Below are 14241 nucleotides of genomic sequence, written 5' to 3' on the forward strand. Positions count from 1 at the left end.
GGGTGGCGGGGAGGATTCATTTCTTTTTCACTTGGCTACATTTTTTCCCCCATTTTAAAAGACTCATTTAGTTATCTTCCAGAGAAGATCCCACCTCCAGCTTGTGTGGAAGGAAACCGTGTGCTGGTTTGTGCTCGTCACACCAAGATTCCCCCCAGTTCAGACCTGACCCGTGTGTGCAGAGGCTGACGGGAAGAGGGAGGAGGAGATGTCCACCGAGAAGAGATTAGGGGGCTCAGAGGAAGTAGGCGTGAGGCCCTTCGTAGGGGGGCTCAGACGTGATTGACTAAAAGCGCGTCTCCTCCAAGAGGCCTTCGGCGACCCAGCCCTCGGATCCTTTTTCCTGCTTCCCTTCTGGGTCGCCTATTCATTCGTTCAGTCGTGTTTATTGAGCGCTTCCTGTGTGCAGAACACTGAACCAAGCACTGGGAAGAGTACACTATAACAATAAACAGGCACATTCCCTCCCCGCAACTATGCGTCTGGTTTCCCACCCTTTATTCATCCCTCAGCCTCACGGCACCTAGGTACGGGTCCGTCGCGTCTCCTGCAAGAATCCCTCCCCCTTTTTCATCCTCGTTATCATCAGCGGTAGTTCATTCAGTAGTATTTATTGAGCTCTAACTGTGCGCAGAGCGCTGTACTGAGCGCGTGGGCGTTAATAGGAAAAAATCAATGCGTGTAATAAATATAATGAGAATTAAATAAGAACTTTCTCTCTGCAGGCCCGTGCGCCCCCCCCGCCTGAGGAGGAAACCACTTCCGATGCGGATTAAGGACCCTTTTCTGGGTCTTTGCCCCCGACTGACAAATAATGGGTGGCGGGAGGGAGACGAGCTGCCCGATTTCTCGTTCCTCCCTCCGTGTCATCCACATCATACTGCGTCCACCTTCGTGGACGCTCCACCAAGAGATTGTTCCGCTAGAGAAGTGGCCTAGCGGATAAAACCCAGCAGTATGCGGCCCGGGCCTGGGAGTTAGGACGTCATGGGTTCTAATCCTGGCTCTGCCACTCATCCGCTGTGGGTCCCTGGGCAGGTCACTTCACATCTCTGTGCTGCAGTTTCTTCATCTGCGAAATGGGGATTAAGACGGTGAGCCCGATGTGGGACGGGGATTTGTGTCCGACGCCATTGTTTTGTTTCTACCCCGGCGCTTGGAACAGTGCCTGGCATATAGCGAGTGCTTAACAAATGTCATTGTTATTAAGTATTATTATTAGTGACATCAGGCCACCCGGCAAAGGCAGCGTCATCCCGGGGTTGTGAAATCCTTGCCCAGGCGTGCTCGTTGGCGGGGCTGAGGTGAATAGACGAGGCCCAGGGGAGAGGTGGGGTGTATCCCCTCAGAGATTCAAGCTCCACAATTCAAGTTTATTCTAGTCTTTTAGCCACACCCATGAGTCAGAACGTTCATTCGTTCAACGGTATTTATGGGGCGCCTACTCTGGGCAGAGCACTGTACTAGACGCTTGGAATGTACAGTTCGGCCACACGATCCCTAGACAGAGAACAGAGCTAAGCAGCAAAATACCTTTGACTGGAGGAGGCGGTAAGCTCCCTTTCCCATAGGAAGGGTTCTTGACAACCTTTCTTTTTGGAAAAATTGGGAAAATTCCAATTTCCCCAGGGACGATTTAGTCCAAACAGTGCATTTCAAATGACTAGTTCAGAGTCAAGAATGCAGTAAAGAAATAATAGAGCCTGGGCCAGGACCTGGGTTCTAAATCCCTGCTCTGCCACTTACCTGCTGTGTGACCTCGGGCAAGCCACTTAACTTCTCTGGGCCTCAGTTCCCTCATCTGTAAAATGGGGACTCAATACCTTTTCTCCTTCCTACTTAGACTGTGAGCGCCCTGGGGGACCTGATTAACGGATTTCTACCTCAGGGCGTAGAGCACTGCTTAGCACATAGGAAGCACTTAAAAAAGCACTTGCTATTAAAATCTACCACTTTGTATCTCGGTTTCGTTTCCAGCCGGTATCCAGTCTCCCTCCCAGACTGCATTTCTCCTGCTCCGGGACGTGATGTTCCTTGCCATCCTGGATAACTTTTGGCCCTAAATTTGCCCACATAAACTCCAAGGGTTTGCAGAGGGGGCACTTTGCGATGCTTAGAAGAAAGAGCCCAGGGTTGGGAGTCAGGAAACCTGGGTTCGGATCCTGGCTCTGTCTTCAACTGCTTGACCTTGGGTGAGTCACTTAGCTTCTCTGTGCCTCAGTTTCCTCCTCTCTAAAATGGGAATTAAACACCTGTCCTCCCTGCCCCTTAGACCGTCACCCCCATGTAATAATAATCCTAATAAAATGTGGAATTTACTAAGCTGGTCCTCTGTGTCAAGAACTGTATTAAGCAAAGGGGCTCACGGTCTAGGAGGGAGAACAGGGCCTGGGATCTGATCTGATTATATTGACCGTAGTGCTTAGCACATAGCAAGCATTTAACAAAAACTGCACTTATTGTCATTGTCGCCACTGTTATTTTTATCTTGCAGCGTCTTCAAGGAGATGGTCCGGAGCCCCAGTGACTCCCGGACCAATGAGGACTCAGCCAGGGGGCGGACTTTACCCCAAAACTTCTAGGACCTGCCCGTTAGACCCCGTCCCCCGCTCGGAATCATCTGCAAGGAAAGTAGGACCCTCTTGCCTTGGATCCGTCCCCTTTAAGCACTCGATATTCACCCCACCCTCATCTCTTAGGGTCATAGCCGTAATTTATATTAACGCCCGCCTCTCCCTCTAGACGGCAAGCTCTGTGCGGGCACGGAACGTATCTTCCAAAGCGCTTAGCACGGTGCTCTTCAGCCAGGAAGTGCTCAACAAATATCATGGGCTGATTACAAGGTCTGCTTGCATACTATGTGTGGGAAGCCCAGGGGCTTCCTTTCCCGGCCCCAGTTGGAATCCCTCTTTCCCCGTGTCTCTGTCTCTGGCCTGACCTGGTTGTGGAGGTGGGTGGCGCAGTCCGGGATTTCCACGGTCTCTGGTTGGAATAGTAAGTTTTCTCATCTGGTTTCCACGGTGCGTTTGGTCAGCGCGTCGGTCTCCCGCGGGAACGCTCCCCCCGCGTGGCCCGGGTGGAAAAGCGTTCTTGGTTTCGGACAGATCCGTCTCACCGTCCCGGGAACGCGATCGTTTTCACACTAACCACAGCGCTGCCTGCAACTCGTTCCGGGGAAGAATATCTCCGTAACCACAGTGATGGAATGGTTCACCTGCGGTATTCCTAGAAGCTCGTCCTCTAGACTGATTTCGTTGCGGGCGGGGAGTGGGTCTGCTTCTTGTTATGTTGTACTCTCCCAAGCGCTTAACACAGTGCTTTGCACTCAGTAAGCCCTCAGAAATACGACTGAATGGTTGAATGAAGAAGCTCGCCCTCTGGACTGTGAGCTCAGGGAACGTGTTCTGTTTAGTGTTGTACTCTCCCAAGCGCTCAGTACAGTGCTTTGCACCCAGTAAGCGCTCGATCAGAATGAGTGAATAGTGGTGCCAGGTTGTGGGTTCGAGGAAGGGGACTTCAGGCCTACACTCTGCAGGATGGCCCCGTCGTCTTCCCCCACCAAGAGGTGAATCGGTGCAGGGAGAAGCGGAGGAGACCCCTTGACTCCATCCAAAGGGGGAATTGCAGCGGTGGAACTGATGAAAATGAGGGTGCCCGTATCTCCCCACTGCACAGAGCTGATGGGTGGGTGGGCGCCTGTTGGGCTCCAGAACAAAAGGGTGAAACCAAGAAGCCTCCCTGCAGCGACAGGAAATCAACTCTGTGGGGTTTAGAAGGGAATCTCTCCTTGGAAGTTGATGAGCAGAAATACTTTACTCTCTGCCAAGCACTGCGTGAGGAGAAGCGGTGTGGTCTAGTGGATAGAGCGTGGGCCTGAAAGCACCGGGTTCTAATCCCGGCTCGACCGCTCGACTGCCGTGTGGCCTTCGGCAAGCCACTAAACTTCTCTGGGCCTCAGTCACCTCATCCGTAAAATGGGGATGAAAAGCTGAGCCCCACGTGGGACTGAGACTGCGTCCAACCCGATTCGCTTCTAGCCACTCCAGTGCTTCGTACGGTGCCTTGCATGTGGTAAGCGCCTAACGGTTGCGACTATTACTAGTAAGTACTTTATTAAAAAAACTAAAGCAGAGTCATGGCCTGGGAATCCGGTTAGCGGAGAGAGGAGACAGTTGGTCCTGGCTTTCAGGAGAGTTGGTATAACAAGAGGACTGGCAGATCTCCAGGTAATAAGCCCAACTTTGAGTGGGGCAGGGGGAATTATTTAAGGTAAATATTTAAATGACATCAAATAGCGCCATCCCCACTTGGCCGGGGACCCCGTAGTTGGCGTCCACAGATATTTCTGGTTCCGCCCGCTCTCCATGCCTAGAGCATAACGCTCACCTTCCTGGGTGTTGTCAAGGGCATCTCCATTCCTCCAACGAGGACCGAGTCCACATGATATCCCAGTCGGGACCCAGAGTAATTTCCCCCATTTATTGCCTCCCCAGGGTCGAACTTTTCCGTGAGGGAGGGTGGAGGAGAGAGGGGGGTCATACAGAAGCGTATTCCCCGGGGGGAGGCTTCTAATAATAATGTTGCTATCTGTTACACGCATACTATGTGCAGAGCACTATTCTAAGCGCTGGGGTAAATACAGGGTCATCAGGTGGCCTGAGGCTCACAGTCTTCATCCCCATTTTACAGATGAGGGAACTGAGGCACAGAGAAGTGAAGTGACTTGCCCACAGTCACGTAGCTGACGAGTGGCAGAGCCCGGATACGAGCCTCTGACTCCCAAGCCCGGGCTCTTGCCACTGAGCCACGCTGCTTCTCCAATTCAGATAACCTCCAGTGTTACTCGGAGCAACATAAATTGCTCTTAGTTCAATACCCGCTCTTGTCCTAGACTGTGAACCCCATGTGACACCCGATTATCTCGTGTCTACCCCCAAAGCTTAGTAGAGTGCTTGGTACGTAGCAACTGCTTAACAAGTACCACAATTAGGTATTAGTGTATGTCATCGTGCTTTCCCCTAGGAGCTCTGAGTTCAGATCCGAGTTAAAATGACAGTGTAGCCTCATTTCATCTCGTTTCGAGAGGTGCTCTTTGAATAAATAAGCAGCTTGCCTGAAGTGGATCAAACCCACGGCTCTAGAGGAAATTGCGACTTGCCAGCGGAGCCTTATGCCGCTAGGCCATCCTAACTCACACCTTATTTCTTTCGGCCTTTCCTCAACTGCCGTCTCGGTGCAGTAGAGAAGAGTATCCTTGATTCTGACCTGGAGGGAACCGAGCAGATAGGGAAGAAGCGAAAAGGGGACGGCGCCAAAACACGGGACGGCAACCCCGCTTCCACTCCCCTCGTATCCGAATCGCTGTGGCCGTGTTTAGGCCGGAGGGGGTGAGGTGGATGAAAGAACAGAAAAGGTTTCTCTGCCTTTGGAGAAAAGGATGTGAAAATATTGTGTGCCGAAACCCGGGATTGAACCAGGGACCTTTAGATCTTCAGTCTAACGCTCTCCCGACTGAGCTATTTCGGCCCACTCGTGCAGTTTTTCCAACGATGATCCTCGCGTCGTAGGAAACATTGAACCTATTCGTTCATTTATTTATTGGGCGCTTACTGTGTGCAGAGCACTGGACTAAGCGCTTGGAAAGCACAATCGGGCAACAGATCGAGACAATCCCTACCCAACCACGGGCTCACAGTCTAGACGAGGGGAGACGGACAACAAAAGGTTGTGCCGAAGAGATGTGAGAGCACTGCCTCTTAGAGCCCCTTGGAGGATTTCTGCTCAAAACCCTGCCTTCCCAACCGTAGCGCTTAGTTAAGTTCCCGGGACATAGTAAGGGCTTAACAAATGCCATCATTATTATTGTTGTTATTACCAGTGCTCAGAACAGTGCTTGGCACATAGTAGTAAGTCCTTAACAAATACCATCATCCCTATTGTTATTTATTACAAGTGTGGTCCAAAAACAGATTCCCTCCCCAGGGAGTCCACGAGCAGGTGCCCGGCTTAGCTCAGTCGGCTGATTTTGGAGAATTCACTCCGCCTCAGGACGGGGGTGACCGGGCTGTAGGTGATTTACTCAACTCCTCACTTTTATCCCTAAAAAGATGATAGCCTCATTTCATCCGGACACCTTCGTTAGACCGGCGGTTGGAGTTAAACGTATTGTGGCTTTGGTCGTATAGTGGTATGTACAAATAGGGCCGGATTCGATTCCCGGCCAACGCGGGGATCTTTTGGGGGGGGGGGGGGGTTATTTATTCCATCGCTGTCTTCGTGTTGGCCTCTGCAGCAATGTTGATGGGAAAACGAGGCGTGGGCTTGTTGGAGTGGCGCGTCCCCACCCCAAACCCATTACAAGGGGAGAAATACTTTAGGACAGAAAGCAGTGAGGCCGCGGGGCGTTTTCTGTTTAGTCCTGGACCTCCTCTGATAAGGTGATGGGGCTTGATCGGCTCAAAGGCGTGGTTCCACCCAGTTGACTGAGGCTGGAGCTTGGCTACTCGACTGGAGTCAATCCAGTCACCGAGTTATTGAGTCGATCATTTAGCCGAGTTACTTGAGTCAGTCCAATAACCGGGCTTGGCTTTTAGGAAATCAACTAACCGGGTAGTTTGGGTCAATCAAAGTACTTGCCTTGATTGAGTCAAGTCACCAAGCCTGGAGTCGTGTAAAATATGTAAATATGGACTCCGTAAAATAACATGATGGTATTTGCTCAGGATTTACTACTTTGTGCCCACCAGGCAGACCCAAAGTGGTCAAGCGGGCCTAGGCAGAGGGAAAGGTCAGAGAAAAAGGTGAACAAATGCGGGATCTTGACCATTGGGCTTCCACGGGCCATCATCATCATCATTGCCGTATCGCCGCAATAAAGACCTCCGTTCCCTCCGAGTTTGGGGCTGAGATCTCCTCTCCATCGGGATTAGAACCCACGGGCCGGTGGTCGCCCATCCTCTGCCCTTAAGCGCTTAGTACAGTGCTTGCACACAGTAATCGCTTAATAAAAACATGGCCGAATTGGTCCCAGTTAGACGATGGGTTCCATGTGGATTGTGTCCAACCTGAATACCTTGAATCGACCCCGGTGCTTAGAATAGTGCTTGACACATAAGGTCATTATAAAATAACTGTATACTTAATTTAAAAAGTTAATAGCGAATAAATGAGAGAAACTACAGGGAGCGATTTGAGGGAACAGGGTACAATTTTAGGGAGCGTAGATTCCCTGGTGGTCTAGTGGCTAGGATTCGGCGCTTTCACCGCCGCGGCCCGGGTTCGATTCCCGGTCAGGGAAATCCATTTTTCACCATGATCCGTTGTTCTCATTCAATCCCCTCTCTCCCATTTGCCTATTTGACCTTTTAGGGAATTGAGGGAACCCGAGCTCACTGTGGTCACCACGCTGAGGCGAGCCAGGGGAGGGCAAAGGAAGTCGTTCACTCCTGCTCCTATGGACCTCTCCCTTGCTCGGTTTATAGAACACGGTAAGAGCTCAGTAAGTCATACTGATGAATTGATTGCTTATAGGTTTTGAGGACCGTTTTGACGATTGCAGAATTGTGGAAAACCTCTCGGTGCTGGCTGAATAATCATTTACCCTTGGTGTCCTATTGAGATTCATCAAGGAAAAGGAAGATGGAAATGGACACCGGTTTCTATGTGGCCAGGAATCCTTGGATCCCGTGTCATTCTCCGCAGATCCTCGCGGCTGAGGCCTCGGAGGAAATTCCTTAAAAACCCAGGACCGGCCCAGTTCCTTTCGGAAACCCTCAGGTAATAGTTCTGTTAAGTGCTTACTTTGTGCCAGGCACTGTACTAAGCGCTGGGGTAGATACAAACTAATCAGGTTGGACACAGTCCCTGTCCCACATAGGACTCACAGTCTTAAGGAAACCCTGGTAGGGGAGCACTTGCTGTGTGCAGAGCACTGTCCCAAGCGCTTGGAATGTTCAATTCGGAGTGAACACGGGTTCCAAAGATTCCTGACCACATACCATCAGTCCCCGGGCCACGGTTGCAAGGCTGTCAGTCCATCCATCAATCAGTGATAATTATTGAGAGTTTACTGTTGTAGGGGACTGTGCTAAGCGCTTTGGAAAATGTAGTGGAGCAGAGTCGGTAGACACTCTCCCTGCCCAACTTTAGTTTATATTTTATAGTCGGAGACAGGCATTAAAACAAATTGCAGGTAGGGGGACCGGGAAAGTAGAAGGAAATGGACACGAGGACTGTGACTCCAGGGGAGACAAAACTGGGCTCGTCCGGGATTTGAACCCGGGACCTCTCGCACCCTAAGCGAGAATCATACCCCTAGACCAACGAGCCAGCACAACCACACCTCTCGCTAGCCAGGAATTTGTGATCGCCAGATTCTCTCTCTCGGTCACTCCAACTGTTGCCCAGACAAGTAACAGTGTTTGGCATATAGTAAGCGCTTAACAAATACCATAATTATGAAGTATTATTAACTAGCACCCATGCCGCCATGCAGGGAAAGTGTAACCAGAAATTCTTTGGTCACTAAAAGGGATGTGTGTCCCCGGCTGGCTCAGTCGGTAGAGTATGGGACTTTTAATCTCAGGGTCGTGGGTTCGAGCCCCACGTTGGGTGTAGTCCTTTTTTTATTTCCAAATAGACATCTCTGGTTCTAGCTAGAATAATTATAATAATAATAAATATATTTAATAAATAAAATAATTATTATTATTCACCCCTCCCCGGCTCCCCCCACATTACAGCCTCCTCCCCATCTATTTATCTCCTTGAGCTTATTCGTAGTTTGAATCCTGGTACCTCTCCCACCCCAACCTGGCACAGAACCACTCCTTTTCTCCTCAGGGGTTCCAGTTTGCTTCATTCATTCATTCAATCGTATTGATTGGGCGCTTACTGTGTGCACAGCACGGTATTTAAGCGCTTGGAAAGTACAACTCGGCAACAAATAGAGACAACCCCTACCCAACAACAGGCTCACGGTCTAGAAGCGGGGGAGGCAGACAACAAAACCAAACAGGTACAGGTAAACGGGCATCGATAGCATCAATAGAAATAGAATGATAGATATTTGCACATTTATTAACAAAATAAGTAGAATAATATGTACATATATATATATCCAAGTGGCCTTGGCTCTCGATGCCCTCCTCCTCCTCCTTATCCTACCGTCCACCGGTCACCACCTTCAAAGCCTCATGAAAATCACATCCCCTCCATGAGGTCTTCCCCGATTAATCCTTCTTTCCCCCTTTTCTCTCTCCTTCTTTCCCCCTTTTCCCTCCCCCTTCTACGAACTTGGATCTGTACCCTTTGAGCACTTGATGTTCACCCGCACCCTCAGTCCCACAGCACGCATGTCCATAACCATGATTTATTTCATCCCTAGACTGTAGACTGGCTGAGCAGCGTGTCTCCCAACTTGGCGCACAGTAAGCACTCGATAAATACCATTGACTGATGGATGGATTGATTGATTCCGGGGGATCGATGGGTCAGGTGGTGTTCTGAGGTGGTGTCCTTGAGGGCGCGTGGCCCACAAATTCTAGGATATAATAATGTCGGTATTTGTTAAACGCTTACTATGTGCCAAGCACTGTTGTAAGCGCTGGGGTAGACCCAGAGGAATCAGGATGTCCCACGTGGGGCTCACAGTCTCAATCCCCATTTTACAGATGAGGTGACTGAGGCACAGAGAAGTTAAGTGACTGGCCCACAGTCACACAGCTGACAAGTGGCAGAGCTGGGATTCTAACATAACAACCGGATAGACAGACTGCCGAGCGCCTCAGCAGTTAAACCTTTGAGAAAGAACTGACAAACATGAAAGACGCAAGAGCCTTCGATAGCTCAGCTGGTAGAGCGGAGGACTGTAGTAAGAAATACTTAGCCATCCTTAGGTCGCTGGTTCGACTCCGGCTCGAAGGACTCGCTGTTTTTTCCTTCCTCCAAACGTGGAGCATACTTATGACAGAGATGATGATGATGATGGTATTTGATAATAATAATAATGATGGCATCTGTTAAGCGCTTACCGCGTGCCAAGCACTATTCTAAGCACTGGAAGAGCTAGAAGGTAATGAGGTTGTCCCACGTGGGGCCCCCAGACTTAAATCCCCATTTTCCAGATGAGGTCACTGAGGCACAGAGAAGTTAAGTGACTTGTTAAGCGCTTATTAAGTGAGTGGCGTGGTTCGAGATCAAGGGAATCATCGGCGTCATCTGAGAGCCTGTAAATGTGGGAGGGGGAGGAAGGTATTTTGGCCTCCTCTGCGTAGAAACTGCTGCCTCGATGATCAAGTCGCTTAGGGCATCCCACCTCGACTACCTCATCTGTAAAATGGGGATGAAGACTGTGAGCCCCACGTGGGACGACCTGATGACCTCGTATCTCCCCCAGCGCTTAGAACAGTGCTTGGCACGTAGTAAGCGCTTAAATGCCATCATTATTATTATTTTTATTATCAACCTCGTCGCTGACCACCTACTCCTGGTATGGAGAAACGGTGGAGACACTGATAGGAGTGTGGGCGGATTATAAAAAAGCCAGGGATCATCCCTTCATACGCGGACATTTATGTCGGGGGAGAAAGAGAATGCGGTCAGTCGCGCGATGGCCTCTCGTTATGTACCGTGTATCTTCCGCAGCGCTTAGAACAGTGCTTGGCACATGGAAAGCGCTTCACAAATGCCATAATTATCCAATGCTTAGAACAGGGCTTGGCCCATAGTAAGCGCTTCACAAATATCATAATTATGCAGCGCTTAGAACCGGGCTTGGCACATAGTAAGCGCCTCACAAATACCATCATCATCGTCATTATTATTAAGGGTCCCGCCTTTCTCGTCGAAAAGTACCGTAAGAACTATTATTATTAGGTCTGGAAGAGGAAGCAATCCTAATGGGTAGAATGAAGAGCGGTTGGGGAATAACAAGAGGTGCTCCAGGTGAAGCTCGAACTCACAACCTCGACATCGCCCACGCCCGTACCGCCCTATAAGTACCGCACGCTAACCGACTGCACCACTGGAACCACGGATCTCTTACTTCTTTGTGCCATTGGAGCCACACTTTTTCGACTTTACTATAAATTCTAAAATCGATGAATTTGGAAGTCGTTCCTTCAACTCAATTCAGTGGTATTTATTGAGCGCTAACTGTGGGCAGAGCTCTGTACTGTGCACTTGGAATGTACAAATCGGCAACAGATGGAGACAGTCCCTGCCCAGTGACGGGCTCACGGTCTAATCTAATATCCTCACTTGGCTCAGGACTCTCGGGCCCTCGGTCTCTATCTCCTTCCTCCTCTCTCTCTCTCTCCGTTTTCCCAGCCCGGGAATCCCTCCCATCCCAAACCGGCCAGACTGCACGTCTCCCTATCTTCCCAACCTTCCTAGAAACACACTTTCTCTGGGGAACCCTTCCTGATTCATTCACAGAACCCAAGTTATGTCAAATCCATAACACGCTCAGCACTTTTCGGCTCCATTCTTCTCCTCATCCGATATAGACCTATGCGCGGTTTATTTGTGTGTTTCTCTGCATAATCAATTATTCCTTGCCCTGTTTCATACTGATACATACTTGCATTCCTTTGGGTCCCAGTATTCCAACGTTATTTTTGTCTTTCCACTCGGTGGTAGGAAAAGCACATGTGTGGCGTTTCTGTAGTGTAGCGGTCATCACGTTCGCCTAACACGCGAAAGGTCCCCGATTTGAAACCGGGCGGAAACACTGAACTTTTTGTAGCGATTCAACGATACTACCTTCAGCAAGAGGGAATATGTTTTCTTTGAAACCTTAACACTGTCCGTGATTCATTCCTTGAGCTAAAAAAAATCTCATTAATCATGGAGGATGCGAGGGGGAGGAAGGTCAAGAATGTCTAGTGGAGGGCCAACTATGTCATTCATTTACTCAATCGTATTTATTGAGCGCTTACTGAGTGCAGAGCACTGTACTAAGCGGTTGGAAAGTACAATTCGGCAACGGATATCCACGTGTGTCACCGTCGGTCGATAGTCTTCGTTAAAAGCCTTCCGTGTTCCAAGCCCTGTCTTGGGAGAGCCCCAAATCACCTTTCTTGGTGTGGTAAGGACCGACGCCTGGGTGACTGTTCCCGGTCGTGATGGGCATGGGATGGGCTGGGGCCTGGGATGGGACAGAGCCGGGTCCCTCCTTCAAGTGCCAGCTTCAGCTTCCTGACTTCCTAAATGAATACTGGGAACTACAAAGATCATGGTGTCCTGAATAACAGCTCTGAGGTAAGTTAGAAACGTGTGAGAAAGGCCTAATATCCATGGGGCCAGTGGCGCAATGGATAACGCGTCTGACTACGGATCAGAAGATTCTAGGTTCGACTCCTGGCTGGCTCGACTTAACTTTTGAGTGTTTTCTTTTTCCTTCTTCTTCTGCCCCGTCCAAACTCGCTATCGTCCAAAGTCGCTATCCCCCTTACTTCTCCCCATGATTCACCGCCCCTCCGCATCCCCCCCAACTATGGATCTTATATCCAATAATTCCAAAGTGCAGAGGGGGGGAAAGATTGAAAGATCCAAACGAGAGACCTCACTGTGTATATCCATAATTCTATTTATTTTGATGCTACTGATGCCTGTCTACTTGTTTTGTTTCGTTGTGTGTCTCCCCTCTTCTAGATTGAGAGGCCGTTGATGGATAGGGATTGGCTCTATCTGTTGCCGAATTGTACTTTCCAAGCGCTTAGTCCAGTGCTTTGCACACAGTAAGTGATCGAATAAATGAATGAATGAATTTTTGCCCCCTAAAGCCAACGGAGAAGCCCATCGCGGAGGAAAGGGCAGGAGACACAGATATTCCACCTATTAGACTAATACCATCATTCCAGGTGGCCCCATGGTCTAATGGTTAGCACTCTGAATCCAGCGATCCGACCTCAGATCTCGATGGGACCTTAAACTTTTCAGCGCTTAGAACATTGCCGGGCACGTAACAAATATTACTGTTATTATTAGAAAGTTTCTGTCCGGTAACTAAGCACAATCAATAAGGTTCGTGCAAGACCTCACTTCTGCGGCCTCGTGGCGCAACGGTAGCGCGTCTGACTCCAGATCAGAAGGTTGCGTGTTCAAATCACGTCGGGGTCAAGGTGTCATTTTCTTTCTGAGGGGAATAATGTCAACGGTGGATGTGGAAAAAGGATGATTGGCATGCTTATGGCATTTATTAACCCTAATGTGCTTGGCTACCTGCAAAACCATCATCACTGATCCACTACTCTCTCAAAGGTTAAAGTCTGCGCGAAGTTGCCGCTCGGTAAATCGTATTGATTAACGGCTTGATTGATTCCTATTCCGTACAGGAGATTGCAGATATGGACCGTGTCTCCTCTCGGCCTTATGGCCAACGAGGAGATGCCCTGAGGCTCATTTCAAAGAGATTCTCTCCGGCCTTCAGGCTGGCCGGCCTCTACTCCAGCTCGAGGGCGTCTCGCCTCCATGGGACATTGTCACTGGCCCATAAAGCCAATTAGGGAGGGGGGAGGAAGGAGAGGGGTAGTTTGGGGACTCGGTTTACAGATGAAACAAAGCACAGTATTCAGTAAAGCATTTATTAGCACGCATAAAACACCAAGATCGACAACGTTGTGTTAAGCCCTCCGGCCCAGGGGCGTTGAGCCGAGGACTTTGAACTGAGTGTCGCCGGGTAACAGCGGGAGGCAAAGACGGGTGTTTCTTGACTATACTTGTTGACAGTCAAGTCGAGTTTCTTCCTCCTAACTATCCTAATTTATCAGTTCCAGTTCCTCCGCGTTAGATTCTTCGTTGTTTTCCCTGGCGCCCCCGTGGGTATGGCGACATTTGGCCTTGGCTTGGAGCTTGCCTGTCTAGCCGGTTGCGATCAGGAGAAGCCATATCTGCCCAAGGCCATTACGTTTCCAGAGTTGTCCACGCAAGATGTAAGTTCATTCATTCAAAAGTATTTATTGGGCGCTTACTTTATTGCTATTGTTTTTGTCCCGTCTCCCCCGATTAGACCCTAAGCCCGTCAAAGGGCAGGGACTGTCTCTATCTGTTACCGATTTGTCCATTCCAAGCGCTTAGTGCAGTGCTCTGCACATAGTAAGCGCTCAATAAATACTATTGAATGAATGAATGTGCAGAGCGCTGTACTAAGCGCTTGGAATGGACAATTCGGCAACAGATAGAGACAATCCCTGCCCACCGACGGGCTCCCAGTCTAATTTTGCCCCCTTTGGGCATCCA

The 14241-nt window shown here is 49.7% G+C and overlaps 8 non-coding genes across 8 annotated transcripts; 6 read left to right on the forward strand and 2 right to left on the reverse strand.

The window, feature by feature from the left end:
- Nucleotides 1–5453: 5453 nt before the first annotated feature.
- On the reverse strand, nt 5454–5526 carry TRNAF-GAA. The gene has a single exon. It is a non-coding gene; the product is annotated as a tRNA-Phe (tRNA).
- A 1699-nt stretch (nt 5527–7225) lies between these two features.
- TRNAE-UUC lies at nt 7226–7297 on the forward strand. Its single transcript has one exon. It is a non-coding gene; the product is annotated as a tRNA-Glu (tRNA).
- A 959-nt stretch (nt 7298–8256) lies between these two features.
- On the reverse strand, nt 8257–8328 carry TRNAP-AGG. The gene has a single exon. It is a non-coding gene; the product is annotated as a tRNA-Pro (tRNA).
- Nucleotides 8329–8540: 212 nt separating this feature from the next.
- TRNAK-UUU lies at nt 8541–8613 on the forward strand. Its single transcript has one exon. It is a non-coding gene; the product is annotated as a tRNA-Lys (tRNA).
- A 1222-nt stretch (nt 8614–9835) lies between these two features.
- On the forward strand, nt 9836–9924 carry TRNAY-GUA. Its single transcript is given in 2 exon segments — nt 9836–9872; nt 9889–9924. It is a non-coding gene; the product is annotated as a tRNA-Tyr (tRNA).
- Nucleotides 9925–11658: 1734 nt separating this feature from the next.
- Nucleotides 11659–11731, forward strand: TRNAV-AAC. Its single transcript has one exon. It is a non-coding gene; the product is annotated as a tRNA-Val (tRNA).
- Nucleotides 11732–12299: 568 nt separating this feature from the next.
- On the forward strand, nt 12300–12372 carry TRNAR-ACG. The gene has a single exon. It is a non-coding gene; the product is annotated as a tRNA-Arg (tRNA).
- A 678-nt stretch (nt 12373–13050) lies between these two features.
- Nucleotides 13051–13122, forward strand: TRNAW-CCA. The gene has a single exon. It is a non-coding gene; the product is annotated as a tRNA-Trp (tRNA).
- Nucleotides 13123–14241: the final 1119 nt, after the last annotated feature.

This window comes from Ornithorhynchus anatinus, chromosome X3 (assembly GCF_004115215.2).
Source record: "Ornithorhynchus anatinus isolate Pmale09 chromosome X3, mOrnAna1.pri.v4, whole genome shotgun sequence".
Lineage (NCBI taxonomy): Eukaryota > Metazoa > Chordata > Mammalia > Monotremata > Ornithorhynchidae > Ornithorhynchus > Ornithorhynchus anatinus.